Raw genomic sequence first — 27,673 nt, 5'->3', positions numbered from 1 at the left:
CCCGCGTGCGCAGGTCCAGCGCAGCCAGAAGGAGACCTGATCTAGAGAAAAGAAAGGAGGGGCAGAGCTCCGCCGCCCGGAAGTCGCCGGAATCAGAACGCTGAGTCCTGCCACTCGGCCGGCCCAGTCCCGGGAGCTTTCTCCGGGGTCGCTGACTCCGTGGGAAGCTCGGGAGCTTCCTGCCGCTGCGCCGCCTCTGGAAGACAGCTCCGCCCCGGCCCCGCCCACCGACACGCCCCCTCGTAGCGGATGGTTTACTCTGAGTAAAACCTCAGGAGGCAGATGGTCTTCCTCAGGCCGCAGGAGTGCTGTCAGTGGGCAAAGTGCAGATATGCTCAGTCTGGCCTCTCTGCCCATGGCTTCGCTATAAGCTATAAGCTTGTGATAAAGCCTTCACTCAACTACATCACCTTCTGAGTCATGAAAGAAGTCACGCTAGAGAGAAAAACCATGGACGCAAGCAGCGTGGCTCCAGGGTAGGTCATCTGTTTGGGAATCAGAAGGCCCTGAGTTCTAACTCCATTACTGCTGAAAAGCATAAAATATATAGACTATATATTTCTAATTTTTACCATAAAAATAATCTTAAAGCTTGGTAATCCATGCCTTTAATAAACCTTTGTGGGAAGCTGAAGCAAGTGGGTTACTTAAGCCCATAACTTGAAAAGCTGCCAAGATCTGATTTCAAATAATAGCTCACTAAGAATAAAAACACTAAGTGAATTAAAAAAAAAACTATAGCTTACCAAACTACAGGCAAATATTCATCAGAGATAAGACTTTAATGAAGTCTTGACAAATTGGATCTGCAAGATGTGTCCAAAGTTGATACACCATACAAAGAATTTAAACTGGACACATGAATCCTTTTTATCAATAGGAAAATCAACCTGTGCAATTCACTCTATAAATGGATTTATCATTTCAATAGATGAAAAAGGAATCTTTTAATAAAAAACAATGCTATTATTAGCAATATGTTTTGCTTTGTTTTACTTTTATGCTAGTCCTGGACTTGAACTCAGGGCTTGGGCACTGCTGTTGAGCTTTTATGTTCAAGGCTAGCTCTCTACTACTTGAGCCACAGCTCCAATTTGGCTTCTTTGGTAATTAATTGGAGATAAGACTTTCACAGACTTTCCTTACCTGGGCTGGTTTTGAACCAGGATTTCAGATCTCAACCTCTTGACTAGCTAAGATTATAAACATAAGCCACTAGTGTCTAGTTAAGAACTTTTTAAAAAATATTTTTGTTGTTTTTCAATAGTTGTACAAAGGAGTTGCCATTCAATAAAGTAGTTGATGAGTAAAATTCATCTTGATCAATGTCTCCTCTTTCAGCATTTTCATCCATCCCCTCCCAACCAACTCCTTTTCCTTTCCCTCACTTTTCTTAATTTTGTAGGATATACATTGAAAAATATTATTTTGTGTGTGCCAGTCTGGGGGGTGAACTCAGGGCCTTGTGCATTTTTTCTCCAGGGCTAACATTCTACCACTTGAGACACAGCTTTACTTCTGGTGTGTGTGTGTGTGTGTGTGTGTGTTGTGTGTGTGTGTGTGTGGTGTATGTGTGTGTGCATAATTGAATAGTCTCACAGACTTGGCTTGGGCTGGTTTTCAACTGTGACCCCCCAGAACTTAGCTTTCTGAATAGGTAGATTTGCAGGTAGGAGCCATCAGTGTCCAGCAATTACCTTGGGATTTTTTTCACTTCATTATCCTTGCTTTCATGGCTTCTATTGAGCATCATACTAAATTATAGCTAGTACAATAAGCAATGGAAAAGAGAAAAGGCATGCAAATCAAAAGACTAATTCTACTTTCAGAAAGCATAGCATACTGTATTTAATAAAAGAATTTAGCAATATTACATATACAAGGCCAGTATTTCGGCAATTTCGTTTTTTTTGGCCAGTCCCTGGGCCTTGGATTCCGGGCCTGAGCACTGTCCCTGGCTTCTTCCCGCTCAAGGCTAGCACTCCGCCACTTGAGCCACAGCGCCGCCGTTTTCTGTATATGTGGTACTGGGGAATCGAACCTAGGGCCCTCGTGTATCGAGGCAGGCACTCTTGCCACTAGGCTATATCCCCAGCCCAGGCAATTTCCTTTTGATACATTTATAATAAGCAATTTAAACTTTAAGATTTTAATAGCAAAACAATTGAAGTATGTTTATAAAGTTAAAAAAACTGAAATAAATAAATAAAATTACCGCGTGGTACATAAAAATCCTGTGGGAAGCTGAGCCTAGAGGACTAAATTTTACTGGCCTGGCTTCTTGTAGAAATTACCCAGTAGAAGTCATGCTACAGAAAAAATGCAAACCTCATAGCATAGAGGTAGTCTTTCCGCTTCTCTGCTCAAAGGCTCTCTGAGGAAGGCCCAGATGAGCTGAGCTCGGCTGCTTATAACAACAAGTCCACATATAAAGCTGCTCATTATTTCTAAAATTAAGTTTCAGAGTGGAAATCTTATGGTGGTGGGGGAAACCAAACTGCTCTGATTTTCTGAGTTGCTTCAATTATTTCATCTACATGATAAATAAAGGCTTGAGGCCTTTTGGGGACCAAATAGTTTAAAGATGAAAGAAAATACGAGTTGCTCTAAGAAAGACTGCTGCCTCTTCATATGAGCACCCTCCACACTAACCCCTTAATATACCTCTCAGAGACAATGCCCAGAGCTACCAGGGGTCCAGCTGTGCAGAGTGCCCTCCAGAACTCTAAGACTCTGCTAATCAGTATCTATTTTTCCCTTCTTTTTGTTAGCACTGGGAATTGAACTTGGGGTCTTATACTTACTTGAGCCATGTCTCTCCTCCCACCCCCAGCGGAATCTTTTAGTTTTAGCTTGTGTTTAAGATAGGGTTTCCTGCTTTTGTTCAGGCCAGATTTAGGCTAGTATTATGGATTTGGCTTGAACTGTGAGCCTCCTATTTCTGTCTCCCATGTAGCTGAAATCCTAGGCATGAAGTACAATATCCAACTGTAACCTTGATTGCTACACTGAGTACACTGAGTACAAAAGACCTCTTTTTAATTTGGCCCTTCCTGGTTTAGAAAATAAGGGTCCAAACACAGGACCCTGTGGAAAACTCTAGAACACTATGGAGACTGTAATTGACTGCAGATCTGGCTGGTGTTTGAATGATACTGTCTGAGTGTTTGACCTTTTGCAGTAATCCTGTCAAAAGACAGGTATAAAGCCCTGAAGGTACTTATCTTCATATTTCTGATTGCTTGCTATCTATCTCTTAGAATGTATCTCTTTAAAAAGCCCTGGGCCACAATGAGCCTATAAAAGCAGAGGTTGGGGAAGAGATCTTCAGACTAACAATACTTGTCAATAAACCCATTTCTCACCTCAGGTGGTGTTGGAATATTAATTATTTGACACTGAGATAGTAAATATGATAGATTATTGCATGAGCATTTCTTTATGCAGAGTTTGTTGGTCAGAACCAGCAAGACATAACAATAAATAAAAACAAGTAGTTTAAGGAGCTTCATAATAATTATGAAGTAATAAGCATCTTCCTACAGAGTAATTTAAGTGTTCTTGATGCCATTCTGTGAGAATTTAATAGAAAATCCACCAGCATTTACTATAGTGCTTATTAAAACATTGTATCTATAAGAAAAGAATAGTATTAACAATCTGTGTAGCGGGATGTAATGGAAAAATACATGAATCTTTTTGGACTGAGAGTTTGCTGTACTAAAAAAGCAAACCAATAAGTTCAATAAAATTCTATTTAATCATGTAACGTTATCTTTAATCTTGCATCACATGTTGCCGGTTAAGTCCAAGAATTAGAAAGCAGCCATTCCAGACAATTTTTCAAATCAGTTTTATCTAGGATAGCAGGGAAGGAGGGTTCTAAAATAATCTATGCAGGTCTTTTCAAACTAACTGTCTATATCATGCTATGATAATTGTCAACATTAAATGTGAGAATGAAAAAGAACAAAAGGACTATGACCGAAGTGAACTATACCATATTTCTACTTATAAACCAACAGTAGCAAGTCCATACAAGGGAAAATGCAGCCTCCTTACCAATAATTGTTACACCATCATCTTTATCATCTTCAGCCACTTCCTGAACATTGACTTCTGGGTTCATATCAACCTCTTTTCCTGATAACTGTAAATAGGTTTGAGGAGAAGATGGGACCTTGACAGTAACAGAGCCTGTGATAAATTTAAAGGAGAGCTTATTAATGGAAAAAAAAATCAAAATGTCATATCTGTATTCTTACTGGACTGAAAACTAAGCATGACTCTTGGTTTTCTGTTCTTATTCTTTAGCAGATTTATTTAATCATCGGTATCTTTTCTTACTTCCAGATAGTCAAGGTTTTCTTACTCCTGAGACATTCCTTTTAACTTCTGACAACTTCTGTCAATAATCCTACCCAGTTCAGCAGTATCACAAAAGAGTACTTTGCTACATATCAAGTATCCAGACAAGATATACTATTAATTGAGCACTTACTAAGAGCTGGTGAATTAATCCCCATATCAGTTTTATGAAGTATTATCATGATTCCAATTATACAGATAAGAACTTGTTCCAAATAAGACCCTGAATAGCAAAAAGAATTTTAAGCAGAAAGAACAGTGCTGGAGGAATTTCAGTACCAAACTTCAGCTGTATTACAAAGCTATAGTAATAAAAACAGCTTGGTATTGGCACAAGAACAGGTCTGAGGACCAATGGAACAGAACTGAAGACCCAGAAATTAACCCACAGACCTATGCCTACTTAATCGTTGATAAAGGAGCTAAAAAAAAAATAGGATGGAAGAAAGACAGCCTCTTCAACAAACGGTGCTGGCAAAACTGGTTCAACATCTGTAACAAACTAAAGCTAGATCCTTATATACCACCCTGCACCAGAATCAATTCCAAATGGATCAAAGACCTTAAGGTAATAATCAGATACCTGAAAAACTTTACAAGAAGGAATAGGAGAAACACCTGGGCTCCTTGGTACAGGATGAAAGTTTCTTAACAAAGACCCAGAAACACAACAAATCAAACAAAGGTTGGACAAATGGGATTGCATCAAACTGCAGGGCTTCTGCATGGCAAAGGCTATAGCTTGCAAGATACATAGAAAGTCCACAGATTGGGAGATCTTTACTGGCCATACACAAACAGAGGAAGGCCTCATATCTATGTACAACTCAAAAAAATTAAATTCCTCCAAAACAAATTCTCAAAGAACCAACTGCCCCCTCAGCAAATGGGCTAAAGACATAAAAAGAGACTTCTCTGAAGAGGAAACCAGAATGGCCAAGAGACACATGAAGAAGTGCTCAAAATCACTGGCCATAAAATAAATGCAAATCAAAACAACATTGAGATTCCACCTCACTCCAATAAGAATGGCCATTATCAAGAAAACTAATAATAACAGATGCTGGAGAGGATGTGGCCAAAAGGGAACCCTACTATACTGTGAGTGGGGGTGTAAACTTGTTCAACCACTCTGGGAAGCAGTATGGGTAAACATAGAGCTCCCCTAAGACCAAGAAGCCCCACTTTTGGGCATCTACTCAAAAGATTACAAGATCACACTAAAGCCACCAGCACAATTATGCTCATCATAGCACAATTTGTAATGGCTAAAATATGGAACCAAGCCAGATGCCCCTCAGTAGATGAGTGGATCAAGAAAATGTGGTTCATATACACAGTGGTATTCTATGCCTCTGTCAGAAAGAATGACACTGCCACATTCATAAGGAAATGGAAGGACATGGAAAAAAATCATACAAAGTGAAGTGAGCTAGACCCAAAGAAACACAGACTTTATGGTTTCCCTTATCAGGAATAATTAGTACACGTCTAGGACTATCCTAGCAGAAGAGCACAATAGCTCAATAGCTATGTACATATGAACACATAAAATGATGCTAAGTGAAATAAACTCCGAGTTATGGAAACAAGTGGTTTAACACTGTTGTGATTTTCAACATACCATTTGAAAATATGCCCTTTTCTTTTGTCTTTCTTTCCTGTGGTTTAACCTCTGATGTCACTGTGATTTTGGTGCCCTGGATATTGCATATATGTGTATTGGAACTAGGGAAGGGAAAGGGAATAGCAAAATCGAGAGACAAAGGATAAAAAGACAAACCAAGGCAACAGCAATACCTACAAAATTATCTGGTATAAACCAACTGCACAACTCAAGGGGGAGAGGGAAACAGGGAGGGTAGAAGTGGGGGGGAAATGAGGGAGGAGGTAACAAGTTGGATAAGAAATGTATGCACTGCGCCACATATGAAACTATAACCCCTCTGTACATAACTCTGACAATAAATTAATGAAAAAAAAAAGAACTTGTTCCAGTATCTATGACAGCTAAGCTCAGAATGCAGGTCTAGCTCAATGAGCACAAAGCCCATACTTTCTGATTACATATAAGACTAGTGACCACATGGATCATTATAATCAACTAGCACCCTGAACTCCTGTACCTTCAGTATTACTGAAGTGCCAGACTTTGAAGTCAGGCCCCACTTTACCACGTGAACCCCACTTTACCACGTGAACCTGAGATAAGCAGGCCCTGTGAGCAGACCCAGGATAAGCCCATTAGGGCCCAGTCGGTCTAGAACTCTAACCACTGGGAATGCTTAACTCTGACCACCCCTGGGGTGCCTCGAACCCTGAGCCAATCAGATTTGTACCTGTGTCCTAATCTTGCCTGCTTGAACACCTGATTGTTGTAACTTTGTTTTTTGCCTTTAGAAGCCGTGTGTAATTGTAGCTTGAGGCTCCTCCTAACCTCCGCTGTGTCGGTGGGTAGGACGAGGCCCGAGATGCAGCTCGCTTAAATAAAGCCTTGCCTTGCTTTTGCATTTCAGAATGTCTGAGTCTTGGTGGTCTTCTTGGTGGTGGTTTCGCGACTTGGCACAACATTTGGGGTTTCGTCCGGGATAGCCCCAGAGACCCCCGAGACCCCAGACTCCGAAGGTAAGAAAATAGCGCTGTTCATTCTGTGTGTCTGTGTCTGTGTGATTTGTAGTTTTGTTTTCTGTTTAGGCCAGCCACTTGAATCTGAACCTGTAGGTAGTGAAGGACCAGCCGGAGTGGACACGCTCATATGGGCAGTCCTGGAGGACTTGGAGAACACCTCAAGCCCTCCACAGGGGGCTCAGGCTTCCCACTACCACCGTGAACCTGAAGGACTGGACCGGGAGGCCCTTCTAACGGGCGCCCGTCCAGTCCACTCTATATTCGGGGTTGTCTGGTCTGCTCCTACACAGGAACGGGAGAGAGAGAGTTAAAGTTAAGAGAGAGAGGTAAAGTTAAGGTTATATGTTCCTGGCTAGGTAAGGTTCAACGCCCCTGAGTCAGCCTGAAGAGTTACAGAAGATGGATGATCTTCACCCATCAGCACCCCTTTAAAACCGAGGGACCAGAGTTGTTTTTGGGAAGATGAGGCAGGATAAACTAGAGGAATGCAAAACAGAGGTACAGAGACTATACTTGTAAGAAATGGTGACAGGCCCTTTGGTTACTACATTGGGCCCTACTGGCCCATGACTTACCTCTATATCATCCCCTAGACATGCAAGCCATTGAAATGGACAGAATGGAGCCATGATTGGCTCCCAAGGTACCAAAAAGAAAAAGGGGGAAATGAAGTGCCAGACTTTGAAGTCCGGCCCCATTTTACCACGTGAACCCCATTTTAGAATCGAACCCTGAGCCAATCAGATTTGTACCTGTGTCCTAATCTTGCTTGCTTGAACACCTGATTCTTGTTACCCTGTTCTTTCCCTATATAAGCCCTGTGTAATCACAGCTCGGGGCTTCCTCCTAACCTCCGCTGTGTCGGTGGGTAGGACGAGGCCCAAGTTGCAGCTCGCTTAAATAAAGCCTTGCCTTGCTTTTGCATTTCGGAATGTCTGAGTCTCGGTGGTCTTCTTGGTGGTGGTTTCACGACTTGGCACAACACTACTTCCACCCATAATTTTAAAAGTAAAAAATCATGAATTTAAGAAACATTTTTCAAAGACTTAACTGTAAAGGTCTCAAAAGTGACTTCCAGGAAGACAGCTGAGGAGCAGCAGAGCCCTAGCTAAGCTCCCTCCGACATCGCAGTTTTCCCATCCCAGAGAAACTTTTACTCCTAGAAAGACAGCCCAAGTAAGTTATAACAGTACAGGGATTCTGGCCAGAAAGGAAATATCGACTTTGCTGGCCTGAAAACACAGATTTGAGCTCCAGGTGGTGTCCTGCCGCCACACTAGCGCTGGCACAGCGCCCCACACCCCGCGCACCTAAAGCACACAGTGGCGACCATGAAGAAATCCTCCAGACGGCGGCAGACAGATGCCAATAGCAGGCTGAGCACTGCAACTAAAATATGAAACCAACCCAATGCCCCTCAGTAGATGAGTGGATCAAGAAAATGTAGTACATATACACAATGAAATGGGCCAAAATAGCAGAGAAAGTGTGAATACCCCATGAAAGACATTCTCACTCACATCCACAGAAGGCAGCCCTTCCCCCATCACCAGAGCAAAGTGCCATCTTTGCCTCTGGCATAGACCTGGCCAGAGCAGACTGGAAATAAAGCAGGCCTGGGGAAAGCAAGGATGAAAGAGCTGTAATAGGGAGGTCAGATCTGGCCAGCGCCATCATTGGCTGTTGGAGGGGTATCAGATTGACTCCATTCAAGATTAGTTAAAGAGAGCAGAAGCCAATTCCATCTTCACTAAGATCTCCCCGCCCTATCCAGGGAAGTTCCCCTTTGCTGTGATAAGATTGTGTAAAGCACTTGACCTCTTGAGATGTGGAAGGTTCAAGGAATGTTCAAGGTTAAACCTGTGCCCTCCCATGAGTAGGCGTATTCACCTGCATCCTGGGAGCCCCACCAAATACAATTCTAACTAGAATAATAGGTTGGTTCAAACAGATACTGGGAGACAGACTGTAACTCCATTGGCCACCTGCATATGACATAGCACGCTCTGTAAGGGTGGTAACCCCATTGGCCACCTGCGTGTGGCAGGTTTGACTATGTGATGTTTGCCTATATAACCAGGCCTGAAAGGCAACACGTGGTCACAGTTCCAGGTCTCGAGTATGGGCTGCGACTCTGGCCAGTCGGTTTGCTTTTTACTTCCCCAATAAATCCATCCTTTTATCATCTTTTTTGCTGGAGACTGAGTGGTGGACTCTAGCAGGAACCAGGAATCCCCTCCCTTGTGGGGGGTGACTCCATTACAGGGGCCATCTTTGCAAAGGGCAAGAGTAACTGAACAGTGAGAGCTAGCTCTGCTCAGAAGACGATCCCTCTGCCCACGTGGGAGTATCTCTCCTCGGGCTGAGACTCACAGACTCAGGTAAACTCAGCCAGTGGTGCCCCGCTGACTCGGTGGCTGCCGACTCTCCAGCAGCAGGAATTTCTAAAATCAAACCCAAAGTGGCAAGCAGCTACTGGCAGGAAGGAGCAAACAGACAGGAGAGTAAACAGTTCCTGAGACAGATAAACAGCTCCATTACAAACGCCCAAGTCTCACCAGCAAACAGCTGAATTCCACAGCCAGCTCTGCCTAGGAGGTCACCCTGCCCAAGAGGGAGGAACCTCCCCCACTGCAAGCAGCTCTCAGCCAGCTAAACCAGGCCCCAGGCGCCCCACCTGGCTGAGTCCAAGCCTATTCAGAGCCAGACTTTAAAGGCAGCAGTCCCACAGCAGATGGGAGGAGCTACGGTTCCGGAGATTGCTCAGCTTCCCCCAACTACAGAGGACACCTAAGTCCTACCTGCAAGCTGTGCTAACCACAGAGCCCCAGGATTTAACTATTAGGGGAGGAGGGTCAGAGTAGATCCACCCCCTTTAAAATTACTTTCCTTTGACTAATACCTTTACTCTTTTCTGTTGACTCTCCATTTTGTCTATTATTTTAACCTCGCTCTTTCTACCGATTCTACTCTTCTCCACCTTTCCATTTCACTGAAACTAAACCAAAATCATCATCCCCCATTCATTTTACTCTACTCTCTTCAATACCCCTAACTTACCCTCCTAAATTTACTTCTAGGACCTCCAGACTCCATTGACCCCTGGTTATAGGATAGAGGGTATCTTTGTTCAATACGAGTGAGTCAAAGAGGTTCATAGAGAAATCCCACTAGTCCAAAAAGAACTAAATATGAGAATAAAAATTGCTCATAGGGTTATAATGGTAAATAAGTAACTACTGAATACAGGGTTCGGGGTTGGTTGTTACATTAAAATTATATTCTTCTGGCACACCAAATTTGCTTTTATATACAAAAAAGAGAGGGAAGATATCTGTATATAACTGTGAACTTCTAAGATTTATACAACAGTGCTTGGTAAGGTCTGCTTTGGATCTTAAATGGTGCTCACTGGTGCTTGTAAATTGGCATTTCCAACCAAAATGGGCAGAAGAAGCACAAGAAAGATGGCAAACAAGGGAATCTCATCTCCCGCTCAAAAGAAGAAGGAAGCAGAGCAATCAATCAAAGACCTAGAAGAGAACCCTCAAAATGCTCTACAACTCTACTGATAAAAATGTTAAATGAAAAGTTTGAATCTCTTCAGACAGCTATTCTAGAGCATGAGGAGGCGAACCAAAGATTAATACATCAATCCGTCCATAAAGTAATAGAGGATTTCATGGCCAACACAAATAGAAAGATAAATGAACTTCAAGAGTCCAAGAGAGCTACCCAGCTAAAAGATTTGAGAGACAGCACTTAGAACCAAATTAATGAAGTAAAGAAGTCCATACAGGACTTAAGACCTGGAAGCCATCAAGAAAGACCAGTAAGAGGAAGGGAGATTAAAAATCAAGTAGCTAGCCTACAGAGCACACTAGATAAAGCAGAGGATCGAATCTCAGGAACTGAAGATTCCCTACAATCTATGGAGAAAGAACAAAAAACTATACAAAACCAATCCAATCAGCAAAACAGATCACTCCAGGAGCTCCAAGATACAATCAGGAAGCCCAATTTAAGGCTAATAGGTATCAAGGAAAACCTAGAGAAAGAAGTCAATGGAATAGGCAACTTATTTAACAGAATATTAGCTGAGAATTTCCCAAATATCCAGAATGATAGGCCTATCCAGATACAAGAAGCATTTAGAACCCCAAACAGACCAGACCACATCAGAATAGGACATCCCACCTATACATTTTGATCAAAACAGGATCAATGCAGTCCAAGGAAAGAATCCTTAAAGCTTCGAGGGAGAGGAAAATAATCACATATAAAGGAAAATGAATCAGAATTACCCGAGACTTCTCAGGAGAGACTATGAAAGCAAGGAGAGCCTGGAATGAGGTATACTACACCCTAAAAACAAAACAAAACAAAACAAAAAAAACTATCAACCAAGAATACTGTACCCAGCTAAACTCTCATTCATAGCTGAAGGTCAAATGGTCAAATAAAAGTCTTCCACAGTAAGGAAAAACTGAAACAATATATTTCCATCACACCAGCTTTACAGAAAGTCCTACACATGGAAAATATACTACACATGGAAAATAATCAAGATTACAATAAAGATAGAGAAATGAACCCGCCTCCAAGAGACACATCTATCCAGCAAAAGCAAATATCTTCTAAAAGTGAAAGGCTGGAATAAAATCTACCAGGCAAACTGCCCCCATAGGCACGCTGGAGTTGCAATCCCCGTATCAGATAAAATTGACTTCAAATTTAAAAAGGTAAGAAGAGACAAAGAAGGTTACTACATACTAATAAAAGGATCTCTCCTACAGGAGGATATAACCATCCTAAATATCTACACCCCAAATACAGGAGCACCCAACTTCATCAAACAAACACTACTGACTCTAAAAACACTCATAGATCCAAACACATTGATAGTTGGAGACTTTAACACTCCACTGTCACATCTGGACAGATCAACACACCAAAAACGAAGCAAAGAAACCTCAGAACTAAACAACTGCATGGACCAACTAGACTTAACCAAGATCTACAGAATATTCCATCCAGCAACACCAGAATACACATTCTTTTCAGCAGCTCATGGAACTTTCTCCAAAATAGATCACACAAAGGGCACAAAGAAAATATGTACAAACTCAGAAGTATCGAAATCATTCCCTACATTCTCTCAGACCACAATGGAATAAAATTAGAGCTCAACTCAAACAGTCACCACAGAAAATCCCACAATTCATGGAGACTAAGCAACACGTTGCTGAACCATAAGTGGGTCATTGAAGAAATTAGAACACAGATCCAAATGTTTATGGGATTAAACTCAGATGAGCACACAAAGTACCAGCTCCTTTGGAACACAGCAAAGGCAGTACTCAGAGGAAAAATTATATCTCTGAGTACCTACATCAACAAACTGGAGAAATAGCAACTCAAAAACTTAAGGGATCACCTTAAGCTCCCAGAAAGAGAACAACAAGCCAAACACCAAGCCAATAGATGGAAGCAAATAACTAAAACCAAATAAGAATTAAATGACTTAGAGTAAAAATAAACCATCGAAAGAATCAACAAAATGAAGAGTTGATTTTTTGAAAAAATTAACAAGATAGACAGACCCCTAGCAAATCTGACCAAAAAACAAAGGCAGCACTACCCAAATAAACAAGATCAGAGATGAAACAGGTAACATCACCACAGAAACAATCAAAATCCAGAACACAATAAGGACTATTTTGCAAACTTTTACACCAACAAAATCGAGAACCTGGAAGAATTGGATGCTTTCCTAGCAAAAATTGATATCCTCAAACTCAACCATGACGATTTAAACCTTCTAAACAGACCCATATCCAGCAGACAACCTTGTAAACAGACCTATATCCAGTGTCTCTCACAGGCAAGGTTCCAGTTTCCAGCCTCCTCCTCCCCTTCCTCCTCCTCTTCCTCTCCTTCCTCTCCCCCTCCTCCCCCTCCCCCTCCTGGTCTTCCTCCTCCTTCCCTCTCTTCTCAGTCTCTGTCTCTGTCTCTTTGTCTCTCTCTGTCTCTCTCTCTCAATAGTTCCAGTTTCCAGCATCTCTCTCCCTCCCCCTCCCCCCCAGGCGGGATAAACTGCAGGCAGAACAGCCCCCATGCTGGCACAAGTAGAATTTCATCCTTGGCTCTAGCCCCCCCCCCACCCCCTCCCACCAGCTGTCCCCACCACAGTCCCGGCATCCCTTCCACAGCACAAAGACCCACAGCAAGCTTTAAAGCAGGAGGCCATCAGCAGGCCTTTGGCAGTCCTCTGCTTTGACGCCTGAAGCAGGCAGAAGACTTTGGGGCCATCTTTTTGATGCCAGGAGGTGGCTCAGGACTGCCCACTCTCTCAGGGGGCGATTGCCCTCTCCACTGGGGCTCCCCGCCCTCCTCCCGCTGGGCCGCTGATTTCACTGCGAGCTCAGAGGAGCCACTGGGCCCGCCCTGGCCAGGGAGGCCTTGGTGTCAGTTGCCGTACACCTGCCGGGCAGGCCCCCCCCACCCCCCCCACCCCCCCCCCCCCCCGCCTTACCTGCAGATCCAGAGGGGCTCAGCCGATGCCCCCGGCCGCCTCGCCGCGGGCCCCGCCTCAGCCTGTAGATGGCAGTAGCAGGTGCTGGCGCCGAGCACCAAGCGCGCCGCTACCACCCAGGCTGCTGCCCGCCAGGGCGCTGCGGGACGCTGCGGGAGGCTGGAGGGCCCGATGCGGAAGTCCCCCGCGTGCGCAGGTCCAGCGCAGCCAGAAGGAGACCTGATCTAGAGAAAAGAAAGGAGGGGCAGAGCTCCGCCGCCCGGAAGTCGCCGGAATCAGAACGCTGAGTCCTGCCACTCGGCCGGCCCAGTCCCGGGAGCTTTCTCCGGGGTCGCTGACTCCGTGGGAAGCTCGGGAGCTTCCTGCCGCTGCGCCGCCTCTGGAAGACAGCTCCGCCCCGGCCCCGCCCACCGACACGCCCCCTCGTAGCGGATGGTTTACTCTGAGTAAAACCTCAGGAGGCAGATGGTCTTCCTCAGGCCGCAGGAGTGCTGTCAGTGGGCAAAGTGCAGATATGCTCAGTCTGGCCTCTCTGCCCATGGCTTCGCTATAAGCTATAAGCTTGTGATAAAGCCTTCACTCAACTACATCACCTTCTGAGTCATGAAAGAAGTCACGCTAGAGAGAAAAACCATGGACGCAAGCAGCGTGGCTCCAGGGTAGGTCATCTGTTTGGGAATCAGAAGGCCCTGAGTTCTAACTCCATTACTGCTGAAAAGCATAAAATATATAGACTATATATTTCTAATTTTTACCATAAAAATAATCTTAAAGCTTGGTAATCCATGCCTTTAATAAACCTTTGTGGGAAGCTGAAGCAAGTGGGTTACTTAAGCCCATAACTTGAAAAGCTGCCAAGATCTGATTTCAAATAATAGCTCACTAAGAATAAAAACACTAAGTGAATTAAAAAAAAACTATAGCTTACCAAACTACAGGCAAATATTCATCAGAGATAAGACTTTAATGAAGTCTTGACAAATTGGATCTGGCAAGATGTGTCCAAAGTTGATACACCATACAAAGAATTTAAACTGGACACATGAATCCTTTTTATCAATAGGAAATCAACCTGTGCAATTCACTCTATAAATGGATTTATCATTTCAATAGATGAAAAAGGAATCTTTTAATAAAAACAATGCTATTATTAGCAATATGTTTTGCTTTGTTTTACTTTTATGCTAGTCCTGGGACTTGAACTCAGGGCTTGGGCACTGCTGTTGAGCTTTTATGTTCAAGGCTAGCTCTCTACTACTTGAGCCACAGCTCCAATTTTGGCTTCTTTGGTAATTAATTGGAGATAAGACTTTCACAGACTTTCCTTACCTGGGCTGGTTTTGAACCAGGATTTTCAGATCTCAACCTCTTGACTAGCTAAGATTATAAACATAAGCCACTAGTGTCTAGTTAAGAACTTTTTAAAAAATATTTTTGTTGTTTTTCAATAGTTGTACAAAGGAGTTGCCATTCAATAAAGTAGTTGATGAGTAAAATTCATCTTGATCAATGTCTCCTCTTTCAGCATTTTCATCCATCCCTCCCAACCAACTCCTTTTCCTTTCCCTCACTTTTCTTAATTTTGTAGGATATACATTGAAAAAATATTATTTTGTGTGTGCCAGTCTGGGGGGTGAACTCAGGGCCTTGTGCATTTTTTCTCCAGGCTAACATTCTACCACTTGAGACACAGCTTTACTTCTGTGTGTGTGTGTGTGTGTGTGTGTGTGTGTGTGTGTGTGTGTGTGTGTGTGTGTGTGTGTGTATGTGTGTGTGCATAATTGAATAGTCTCACAGACTTGGCTTGGGCTGGTTTTCAACTGTGACCCCCAGAACTTAGCTTTCTGAATAGGTAGATTTGCAGGTAGGAGCCATCAGTGTCCAGCAATACCTTGGGATTTTTTTCACTTCATTATCCTTGCTTTCATGGCTTCTATTGAGCATCATACTAAAATTATAGCTAGTACAATAAGCAATGGAAAAGAGAAAAGGCATGCAAATCAAAAGACTAATTCTACTTTCAGAAAGCATAGCATACTGTATTTAATAAAAGAATTTAGCAATATTACATATACAAGGCCAGTATTTCGGCAATTTCGTTTTTTTTGGCCAGTCCTGGGCCTTGGATTCCGGGCCTGAGCACTGTCCCTGGCTTCTTCCCGCTCAAGGCTAGCACTCCGCCACTTGAGCCACAGCGCCGCCGTTTTCTGTATATGTGGTACTGGGGAATCGAACCTAGGGCCTCGTGTATCCGAGGCAGGCACTCTTGCCACTAGGCTATATCCCCAGCCCAGGCAATTTCCTTTTGATACATTTATAATAAGCAATTTAAACTTTAAGATTTTAATAGCAAAACAATTGAAGTATGTTTATAAAGTTAAAAAAACTGAAATAAATAAATAAAATTACCGCGTGGTACATAAAAATCCTGTGGGAAGCCTGAGCCTAGAGGACTAAATTTTACTGGCCTGGCTTCTTGTAGAAATTACCCAGTAGAAGTCATGCTACAGAAAAAATGCAAACCTCATAGCATAGAGGGTAGTCTTTCCGCTTCTCTGCCTCAAAGGCTCTCTGAGGAAGGCCCAGATGAGCTGAGCTCGGCTGCTTATAACAACAAGTCACATATAAAGCTGCTCATTATTTCTAAAATTAAGTTTCAGAGTGGAAATCTTATGGTGGTGGGGGAAACCAAACTGCTCTGATTTTCTGAGTTGCTTCAATTATTTCATCTACATGATAAATAAAGGCTTGAGGCCTTTTGGGGACCAAATAGTTTAAAGATGAAAAGAAAATACGAGTTGCTCTAAGAAAGACTGCTGCCTCTTCATATGAGCACCCTCCACACTAACCCCTTAATATACCTCTCAGAGACAATGCCCAGAGCTACCAGGGGTCCAGCTGTGCAGAGTGCCCTCCAGAACTCTAAGACTCTGCTAATCAGTATCTATTTTTCCCTTCTTTTTGTTAGCACTGGGAATTGAACTTGGGGTCTTATACTTACTTGAGCCATGTCTCTCCTCCCACCCCCAGCGGAATCTTTTAGTTTTAGCTTGTGTTTAAGATAGGGTTTCCTGCTTTTGTTCAGGCCAGATTTAGGCTAGTATTATGGATTTGGCTTGAACTGTGAGCCTCCTATTTCTGTCTCCCATGTAGCTGAAATCCTAGGCATGAAGTACAATATCCAACTGTAACCTTGATTGCTACACTGAGTACACTGAGTACAAAAGACCTCTTTTTAATTTGGCCCTTCCTGGTTTAGAAAATAAGGGTCCAAACACAGGACCCTGTGGAAACTCTAGAACACTATGGAGACTGTAATTGACTGCAGATCTGGCTGGTGTTTGAATGATACTGTCTGAGTGTTTGACCTTTTGCAGTAATCCTGTCAAAAGACAGGTATAAAGCCCTGAAGGTACTTATCTTCATATTTCTGATTGCTTGCTATCTATCTCTTAGAATGTATCTCTTTAAAAAGCCCTGGGCCACAATGAGCCTATAAAAGCAGAGGTTGGGGAAGAGATCTTCAGACTAACAATACTTGTCAATAAACCCATTTCTCACCTCAGGTGGTGTTGGAATATTAATTATTTGACACTGAGATAGTAAATATGATAGATTATTGCATGAGCATTTCTTTATGCAGAGTTTGTTGGTCAGAACCAGCAAGACATAACAAATAAATAAAAACAAGTAGTTTAAGGAGCTTCATAATAATTATGAAATAATAAGCATCTTCCTACAGAGTAATTTAAGTGTTCTTGATGCCATTCTGTGAGAATTTAATAGAAAATCCACCAGCATTTACTATAGTGCTTATTAAAACATTGTATCTATAAGAAAAGAATAGTATTAACAATCTGTGTAGCTGGATGTAATGGAAAATACATGAATCTTTTTGGACTGAGAGTTTGCTGTACTAAAAAAGCAAACCAATAAGTTCAATAAAATTCTATTTAATCATGTAACGTTATCTTTAATCTTGCATCACATGTTGCCGGTTAAGTCCAAGAATTAGAAAGCAGCCATTCCAGACAATTTTTCAAATCAGTTTTATCTAGGATAGCAGGAAGGAGGGTTCTAAAATAATCTATGCAGGTCTTTTCAAACTAACTGTCTATATCATGCTATGATAATTGTCAACATTAAATGTGAGAATGAAAAAGAACAAAAGGACTATGACCGAAGTGAACTATACCATATTTCTACTTATAAACCAACAGTAGCAAGTCCATACAAGGGAAAATGCAGCCTCCTTACCAATAATTGTTACACCATCATCTTTATCATCTTCAGCCACTTCCTGAACATTGACTTCTGGGTTCATATCAACCTCTTTTCCTGATAACTGTAAATAGGTTTGAGGAGAAGATGGGACCTTGACAGTAACAGAGCCTGTGATAAATTTAAAGGAGAGCTTATTAATGGAAAAAAAAATCAAAATGTCATATCTGTATTCTTACTGGACTGAAAACTAAGCATGACTCTTGGTTTTCTGTTCTTATTCTTTAGCAGATTTATTTAATCATCGGTATCTTTTCTTACTTCCAGATAGTCAAGGTTTTCTTACTCCTGAGACATTCCTTTTAACTTCTGACAACTTCTGTCAATAATCCTACCCAGTTCAGCAGTATCACAAAAGAGTACTTTGCTACATATCAAGTATCCAGACAAGATATACTATTAATTGAGCACTTACTAAGAGCTGGTGAATTAATCCCCATATCAGTTTTATGAAGTATTATCATGATTCCAATTATACAGATAAGAACTTGTTCCAAATAAGACCCTGAATAGCAAAAAGAATTTTAAGCAGAAAGAACAGTGCTGGAGGAATTTCAGTACCAAACTTCAAGCTGTATTACAAAGCTATAGTAATAAAAACAGCTTGGTATTGGCACAAGAACAGGTCTGAGGACCAATGGAACAGAACTGAAGACCCAGAAATTAACCCACAGACCTATGCCTACTTAATCGTTGATAAAGGAGCTAAAAAAAAAATAGGATGGAAGAAAGACAGCCTCTTCAACAAACGGTGCTGGCAAAACTGGTTCAACATCTGTAACAAACTAAAGCTAGATCCTTATATACCACCCTGCACCAGAATCAATTCCAAATGGATCAAAGACCTTAAGGTAATAATCAGATACCCTGAAAACTTTACAAGAAGGAATAGGAGAAACACCTGGGCTCCTTGGTACAGGATGAAAGTTTCTTAACAAAGACCCAGAAACACAACAAATCAAACAAAGGTTGGACAAATGGGATTGCATCAAACTGCAGGGCTTCTGCATGGCAAAGGCTATAGCTTGCAAGATACATAGAAAGTCCACAGATTGGGAGATCTTTACTGGCCATACAACAAACAGAGGAAGGCCTCATATCTATGTACAACTCAAAAAAATTAAATTCCTCCAAAACAAATTCTCAAAGAACCAACTGCCCCCTCAGCAAATGGGCTAAAGACATAAAAAGAGACTTCTCTGAAGAGGAAACCAGAATGGCCAAGAGACACATGAAGAAGTGCTCAAAATCACTGGCCATAAAATAAATGCAAATCAAAACAACATTGAGATTCCACCTCACTCCAATAAGAATGGCCATTATCAAGAAAACTAATAATAACAGATGCTGGAGAGGATGTGGCCAAAAGGGAACCCTACTATACTGTGAGTGGGGGTGTAAACTTGTTCAACCACTCTGGGAAGCAGTATGGGTAAACATAGAGCTCCCCTAAGACCAAGAAGCCCCACTTTTGGGCATCTACTCAAAAGATTACAAGATCACACTAAAGCCACCAGCACAATTATGCTCATCATAGCACAATTTGTAATGGCTAAAATATGGAACCAAGCCAGATGCCCCTCAGTAGATGAGTGGATCAAGAAAATGTGGTTCATATACACAGTGGTATTCTATGCCTCTGTCAGAAAGAATGACACTGCCACATTCATAAGGAAATGGAAGGACATGGAAAAAAATCATACAAAGTGAAGTGAGCTAGACCCAAAGAAACACAGACTTTATGGTTTCCCTTATCAGGAATAATTAGTACACGTCTAGGACTATCCTAGCAGAAGAGCACAATAGCTCAATAGCTATGTACATATGAACACATAAAATGATGCTAAGTGAAATAAACTCCGAGTTATGGAAACAAGTGGTTTAACACTGTTGTGATTTTCAACATACCATTTGAAAATATGCCCTTTTCTTTTGTCTTTCTTTCCTGTGGTTTAACCTCTGATGTCACTGTGATTTTGGTGCCCTGGATATTGCATATATGTGTATTGGAACTAGGGAAGGGAAAGGGAATAGCAAAATCGAGAGACAAAGGATAAAAAGACAAACCAAGGCAACAGCAATACCTACAAAATTATCTGGTATAAACCAACTGCACAACTCAAGGGGGAGAGGGAAACAGGGAGGGTAGAAGTGGGGGGGAAATGAGGGAGGAGGTAACAAGTTGGATAAGAAATGTATGCACTGCGCCACATATGAAACTATAACCCCTCTGTACATAACTCTGACAATAAATTAATGAAAAAAAAAAGAACTTGTTCCAGTATCTATGACAGCTAAGCTCAGAATGCAGGTCTAGCTCAATGAGCACAAAGCCCATACTTTCTGATTACATATAAGACTAGTGACCACATGGATCATTATAATCAACTAGCACCCTGAACTCCTGTACCTTCAGTATTACTGAAGTGCCAGACTTTGAAGTCAGGCCCCACTTTACCACGTGAACCCCACTTTACCACGTGAACCTGAGATAAGCAGGCCCTGTGAGCAGACCCAGGATAAGCCCATTAGGGCCCAGTCGGTCTAGAACTCTAACCACTGGGAATGCTTAACTCTGACCACCCCTGGGGTGCCTCGAACCCTGAGCCAATCAGATTTGTACCTGTGTCCTAATCTTGCCTGCTTGAACACCTGATTGTTGTAACTTTGTTTTTTGCCTTTAGAAGCCGTGTGTAATTGTAGCTTGAGGCTCCCTCCTAACCTCCGCTGTGTCGGTGGGTAGGACGAGGCCCGAGATGCAGCTCGCTTAAATAAAGCCTTGCCTTGCTTTTGCATTTCAGAATGTCTGAGTCTTGGTGGTCTTCTTGGTGGTGGTTTCGCGACTTGGCACAACATTTGGGGTTTCGTCCGGGATAGCCCCAGAGACCCCCGAGACCCCAGACTCCGAAGGTAAGAAAATAGCGCTGTTCATTCTGTGTGTCTGTGTCTGTGTGATTTGTAGTTTTGTTTTCTGTTTAGGCCAGCCACTTGAATCTGAACCTGTAGGTAGTGAAGGACCAGCCGGAGTGGACACGCTCATATGGGCAGTCCTGGAGGACTTGGAGAACACCTCAAGCCCTCCACAGGGGGCTCAGGCTTCCCACTACCACCGTGAACCTGAAGGACTGGACCGGGAGGCCCTTCTAACGGGCGCCCGTCCAGTCCACTCTATATTCGGGGTTGTCTGGTCTGCTCCTACACAGGAACGGGAGAGAGAGAGTTAAAGTTAAGAGAGAGAGGTAAAGTTAAGGTTATATGTTCCTGGCTAGGTAAGGTTCAACGCCCCTGAGTCAGCCTGAAGAGTTACAGAAGATGGATGATCTTCACCCATCAGCACCCCTTTAAAACCGAGGGACCAGAGTTGTTTTTGGGAAGATGAGGCAGGATAAACTAGAGGAATGCAAAACAGAGGTACAGAGACTATACTTGTAAGAAATGGTGACAGGCCCTTTGGTTACTACATTGGGCCCTACTGGCCCATGACTTACCTCTATATCATCCCCTAGACATGCAAGCCATTGAAATGGACAGAATGGAGCCATGATTGGCTCCCAAGGTACCAAAAAGAAAAAGGGGGAAATGAAGTGCCAGACTTTGAAGTCCGGCCCCATTTTACCACGTGAACCCCATTTTAGAATCGAACCCTGAGCCAATCAGATTTGTACCTGTGTCCTAATCTTGCTTGCTTGAACACCTGATTCTTGTTACCCTGTTCTTTCCCTATATAAGCCCTGTGTAATCACAGCTCGGGGCTTCCTCCTAACCTCCGCTGTGTCGGTGGGTAGGACGAGGCCCAAGTTGCAGCTCGCTTAAATAAAGCCTTGCCTTGCTTTTGCATTTCGGAATGTCTGAGTCTCGGTGGTCTTCTTGGTGGTGGTTTCACGACTTGGCACAACACTACTTCCACCCATAATTTTAAAAGTAAAAAATCATGAATTTAAGAAACATTTTTCAAAGACTTAACTGTAAAGGTCTCAAAAGTGACTTCCAGGAAGACAGCTGAGGAGCAGCAGAGCCCTAGCTAAGCTCCCTCCGACATCGCAGTTTTCCCATCCCAGAGAAACTTTTACTCCTAGAAAGACAGCCCAAGTAAGTTATAACAGTACAGGGATTCTGGCCAGAAAGGAAATATCGACTTTGCTGGCCTGAAAACACAGATTTGAGCTCCAGGTGGTGTCCTGCCGCCACACTAGCGCTGGCACAGCGCCCCACACCCCGCGCACCTAAAGCACACAGTGGCGACCATGAAGAAATCCTCCAGACGGCGGCAGACAGATGCCAATAGCAGGCTGAGCACTGCAACTAAAATATGAAACCAACCCAATGCCCCTCAGTAGATGAGTGGATCAAGAAAATGTAGTACATATACACAATGAAATGGGCCAAAATAGCAGAGAAAGTGTGAATACCCCATGAAAGACATTCTCACTCACATCCACAGAAGGCAGCCCTTCCCCCATCACCAGAGCAAAGTGCCATCTTTGCCTCTGGCATAGACCTGGCCAGAGCAGACTGGAAATAAAGCAGGCCTGGGGAAAGCAAGGATGAAAGAGCTGTAATAGGGAGGTCAGATCTGGCCAGCGCCATCATTGGCTGTTGGAGGGGTATCAGATTGACTCCATTCAAGATTAGTTAAAGAGAGCAGAAGCCAATTCCATCTTCACTAAGATCTCCCCGCCCTATCCAGGGAAGTTCCCCTTTGCTGTGATAAGATTGTGTAAAGCACTTGACCTCTTGAGATGTGGAAGGTTCAAGGAATGTTCAAGGTTAAACCTGTGCCCTCCCATGAGTAGGCGTATTCACCTGCATCCTGGGAGCCCCACCAAATACAATTCTAACTAGAATAATAGGTTGGTTCAAACAGATACTGGGAGACAGACTGTAACTCCATTGGCCACCTGCATATGACATAGCACGCTCTGTAAGGGTGGTAACCCCATTGGCCACCTGCGTGTGGCAGGTTTGACTATGTGATGTTTGCCTATATAACCAGGCCTGAAAGGCAACACGTGGTCACAGTTCCAGGTCTCGAGTATGGGCTGCGACTCTGGCCAGTCGGTTTGCTTTTTACTTCCCCAATAAATCCATCCTTTTATCATCTTTTTTGCTGGAGACTGAGTGGTGGACTCTAGCAGGAACCAGGAATCCCCTCCCTTGTGGGGGGTGACTCCATTACAGGGGCCATCTTTGCAAAGGGCAAGAGTAACTGAACAGTGAGAGCTAGCTCTGCTCAGAAGACGATCCCTCTGCCCACGTGGGAGTATCTCTCCTCGGGCTGAGACTCACAGACTCAGGTAAACTCAGCCAGTGGTGCCCCGCTGACTCGGTGGCTGCCGACTCTCCAGCAGCAGGAATTTCTAAAATCAAACCCAAAGTGGCAAGCAGCTACTGGCAGGAAGGAGCAAACAGACAGGAGAGTAAACAGTTCCTGAGACAGATAAACAGCTCCATTACAAACGCCCAAGTCTCACCAGCAAACAGCTGAATTCCACAGCCAGCTCTGCCAGGAGGTCACCCTGCCCAAGAGGGAGGAACCTCCCCCACTGCAAGCAGCTCTCAGCCAGCTAAACCAGGCCCCAGGCGCCCCACCTGGCTGAGTCCAAGCCTATTCAGAGCCAGACTTTAAAGGCAGCAGTCCCACAGCAGATGGGAGGAGCTACGGTTCCGGAGATTGCTCAGCTTCCCCCAACTACAGAGGACACCTAAGTCCTACCTGCAAGCTGTGCTAACCACAGAGCCCCAGGATTTAACTATTAGGGGAGGAGGGTCAGAGTAGATCCACCCCCTTTAAAATTACTTTCCTTTGACTAATACCTTTACTCTTTTCTGTTGACTCTCCATTTTGTCTATTATTTTAACCTCGCTCTTTCTACCGATTCTACTCTTCTCCACCTTTCCATTTCACTGAAACTAAACCAAAATCATCATCCCCCATTCATTTTACTCTACTCTCTTCAATACCCCTAACTTACCCTCCTAAATTTACTTCTAGGACCTCCAGACTCCATTGACCCCTGGTTATAGGATAGAGGGTATCCTTGTTCAATACGAGTGAGTCAAAGAGGTTCATAGAGAAATCCCACTAGTCCAAAAAGAACTAAATATGAGAATAAAAATTGCTCATAGGGTTATAATGGTAAATAAGTAACTACTGAATACAGGGTTCGGGGTTGGTTGTTACATTAAAATTATATTCTTCTGGCACACCAAATTTGCTTTTATATACAAAAAAGAGAGGGAAGATATCTGTATATAACTGTGAACTTCTAAGATTTATACAACAGTGCTTGGTAAGGTCTGCTTTGGATCTTAAATGGTGCTCACTGGTGCTTGTAAATTGGCATTTCCAACCAAATGGGCAGAAGAAGCACAAGAAAGATGGCAAACAAGGGAATCTCATCTCCCGCTCAAAAGAAGAAGGAAGCAGAGCAATCAATCAAAGACCTAGAAGAGAACCCTCAAAATGCTCTACAACTCTACTGATAAAAATGTTAAATGAAAAGTTTGAATCTCTTCAGACAGCTATTCTAGAGCATGAGGAGGCGAACCAAAGATTAATACATCAATCCGTCCATAAAGTAATAGAGGATTTCATGGCCAACACAAATAGAAAGATAAATGAACTTCAAGAGTCCAAGAGAGCTACCCAGCTAAAAGATTTGAGAGACAGCACTTAGAACCAAATTAATGAAGTAAAGAAGTCCATACAGGACTTAAGACCTGGAAGCCATCAAGAAAGACCAGTAAGAGGAAGGGAGATTAAAAATCAAGTAGCTAGCCTACAGAGCACACTAGATAAAGCAGAGGATCGAATCTCAGGAACTGAAGATTCCCTACAATCTATGGAGAAAGAACAAAAAACTATACAAAACCAATCCAATCAGCAAAACAGATCACTCCAGGAGCTCCAAGATACAATCAGGAAGCCCAATTTAAGGCTAATAGGTATCAAGGAAAACCTAGAGAAAGAAGTCAATGGAATAGGCAACTTATTTAACAGAATATTAGCTGAGAATTTCCCAAATATCCAGAATGATAGGCCTATCCAGATACAAGAAGCATTTAGAACCCCAAACAGACCAGACCACATCAGAATAGGACATCCCACCTATACATTTTGATCAAAACAGGATCAATGCAGTCCAAGGAAAGAATCCTTAAAGCTTCGAGGGAGAGGAAAATAATCACATATAAAGGAAAATGAATCAGAATTACCCGAGACTTCTCAGGAGAGACTATGAAAGCAAGGAGAGCCTGGAATGAGGTATACTACACCCTAAAAACAAAACAAAACAAAACAAAAAAAAACTATCAACCAAGAATACTGTACCCAGCTAAACTCTCATTCATAGCTGAAGGTCAAATGGTCAAATAAAAGTCTTCCACAGTAAGGAAAAACTGAAACAATATATTTCCATCACACCAGCTTTACAGAAAGTCCTACACATGGAAAATATACTACACATGGAAAATAATCAAGATTACAATAAAGATAGAGAAATGAACCCGCCTCCAAGAGACACATCTATCCAGCAAAAGCAAATATCTTCTAAAAGTGAAAGGCTGGAATAAAATCTACCAGGCAAACTGCCCCCATAGGCACGCTGGAGTTGCAATCCCCGTATCAGATAAAATTGACTTCAAATTTAAAAAGGTAAGAAGAGACAAAGAAGGTTACTACATACTAATAAAAGGATCTCTCCTACAGGAGGATATAACCATCCTAAATATCTACACCCCAAATACAGGAGCACCCAACTTCATCAAACAAACACTACTGACTCTAAAAACACTCATAGATCCAAACACATTGATAGTTGGAGACTTTAACACTCCACTGTCACATCTGGACAGATCAACACACCAAAAACGAAGCAAAGAAACCTCAGAACTAAACAACTGCATGGACCAACTAGACTTAACCAAGATCTACAGAATATTCCATCCAGCAACACCAGAATACACATTCTTTTCAGCAGCTCATGGAACTTTCTCCAAAATAGATCACACAAAGGGCACAAAGAAAATATGTACAAACTCAGAAGTATCGAAATCATTCCCTACATTCTCTCAGACCACAATGGAATAAAATTAGAGCTCAACTCAAACAGTCACCACAGAAAATCCCACAATTCATGGAGACTAAGCAACACGTTGCTGAACCATAAGTGGGTCATTGAAGAAATTAGAACACAGATCCAAATGTTTATGGATTAAACTCAGATGAGCACACAAAGTACCAGCTCCTTTGGAACACAGCAAAGGCAGTACTCAGAGGAAAAATTATATCTCTGAGTACCTACATCAACAAACTGGAGAAATAGCAACTCAAAAACTTAAGGGATCACCTTAAGCTCCCAGAAAGAGAACAACAAGCCAAACACCAAGCCAATAGATGGAAGCAAATAACTAAAACCAAATAAGAATTAAATGACTTAGAGTAAAAATAAACCATCGAAAGAATCAACAAAATGAAGAGTTGATTTTTTGAAAAATTAACAAGATAGACAGACCCCTAGCAAATCTGACCAAAAAACAAAGGCAGCACTACCCAAATAAACAAGATCAGAGATGAAACAGGTAACATCACCACAGAAACAATCAAAATCCAGAACACAATAAGGGACTATTTTGCAAACTTTTACACCAACAAAATCGAGAACCTGGAAGAATTGGATGCTTTCCTAGCAAAAATTGATATCCTCAAACTCAACCATGACGATTTAAACCTTCTAAACAGACCCATATCCAGCAGACAACCTTGTAAACAGACCTATATCCAGTGTCTCTCACAGGCAAGGTTCCAGTTTCCAGCCTCCTCCTCCCCTTCCTCCTCCTCTTCCTCTCCTTCCTCTCCCCCCTCCTCCCCCTCCCCCTCCTGGTCTTCCTCCTCCTTCCCTCTCTTCTCAGTCTCTGTCTCTGTCTCTTTGTCTCTCTCTGTCTCTCTCTCTCAATAGTTCCAGTTTCCAGCATCTCTCTCCCTCCCCCTCCCCCCCAGGCGGGATAAACTGCAGGCAGAACAGCCCCCATGCTGGCACAAGTAGAATTTCATCCTTGGCTCTAGCCCCCCCCCACCCCCTCCCACCAGCTGTCCCCACCACAGTCCCGGCATCCCTTCCACAGCACAAAGACCCACAGCAAGCTTTAAAGCAGGAGGCCATCAGCAGGCCTTTGGCAGTCCTCTGCTTTGACGCCTGAAGCAGGCAGAAGACTTTGGGGCCATCTTTTTGATGCCAGGAGGTGGCTCAGGACTGCCCACTCTCTCAGGGGGCGATTGCCCTCTCCACTGGGGCTCCCCGCCCTCCTCCCGCTGGGCCGCTGATTTCACTGCGAGCTCAGAGGAGCCACTGGGCCCGCCCTGGCCAGGGAGGCCTTGGTGTCAGTTGCCGTACACCTGCCGGGCAGGCCCCCCCCACCCCCCACCCCCCCCCCCCCCGCCTTACCTGCAGATCCAGAGGGGCTCAGCCGATGCCCCCGGCCGCCTCGCCGCGGGCCCCGCCTCAGCCTGTAGATGGCAGTAGCAGGTGCTGGCGCCGAGCACCAAGCGCGCCGCTACCACCCAGGCTGCTGCCCGCCAGGGCGCTGCGGGACGCTGCGGGAGGCTGGAGGGCCCGATGCGGAAGTCCCCGCGTGCGCAGGTCCAGCGCAGCCAGAAGGAGACCTGATCTAGAGAAAAGAAAGGAGGGGCAGAGCTCCGCCGCCCGGAAGTCGCCGGAATCAGAACGCTGAGTCCTGCCACTCGGCCGGCCCAGTCCCGGGAGCTTTCTCCGGGGTCGCTGACTCCGTGGGAAGCTCGGGAGCTTCCTGCCGCTGCGCCGCCTCTGGAAGACAGCTCCGCCCCGGCCCCGCCCACCGACACGC

At 43.5% G+C, this 27,673-nt stretch overlaps 1 long non-coding RNA gene across 1 annotated transcript; it reads right to left on the bottom strand.

Moving 5' to 3' along the window:
- Positions 1–27,429, bottom strand: LOC125344733. The gene is made up of 5 exons (XR_007209626.1): positions 27,256–27,429; positions 17,789–17,923; positions 13,532–13,755; positions 4,063–4,197; positions 1–41 (listed from the first exon to the last, which is right to left on the bottom strand). It is a non-coding gene; the product is annotated as an uncharacterized LOC125344733 (long non-coding RNA).
- Between the last annotated feature and the right edge of the window lie 244 nt (positions 27,430–27,673).

Source organism: Perognathus longimembris, unplaced genomic scaffold (assembly GCF_023159225.1).
Source record: "Perognathus longimembris pacificus isolate PPM17 unplaced genomic scaffold, ASM2315922v1 HiC_scaffold_4088, whole genome shotgun sequence".
NCBI lineage: Eukaryota > Metazoa > Chordata > Mammalia > Rodentia > Heteromyidae > Perognathus > Perognathus longimembris.
The sequence above is the reverse complement of the archived record's forward strand: the minus strand, read 5'-3'. Positions and strand labels throughout refer to the sequence as shown.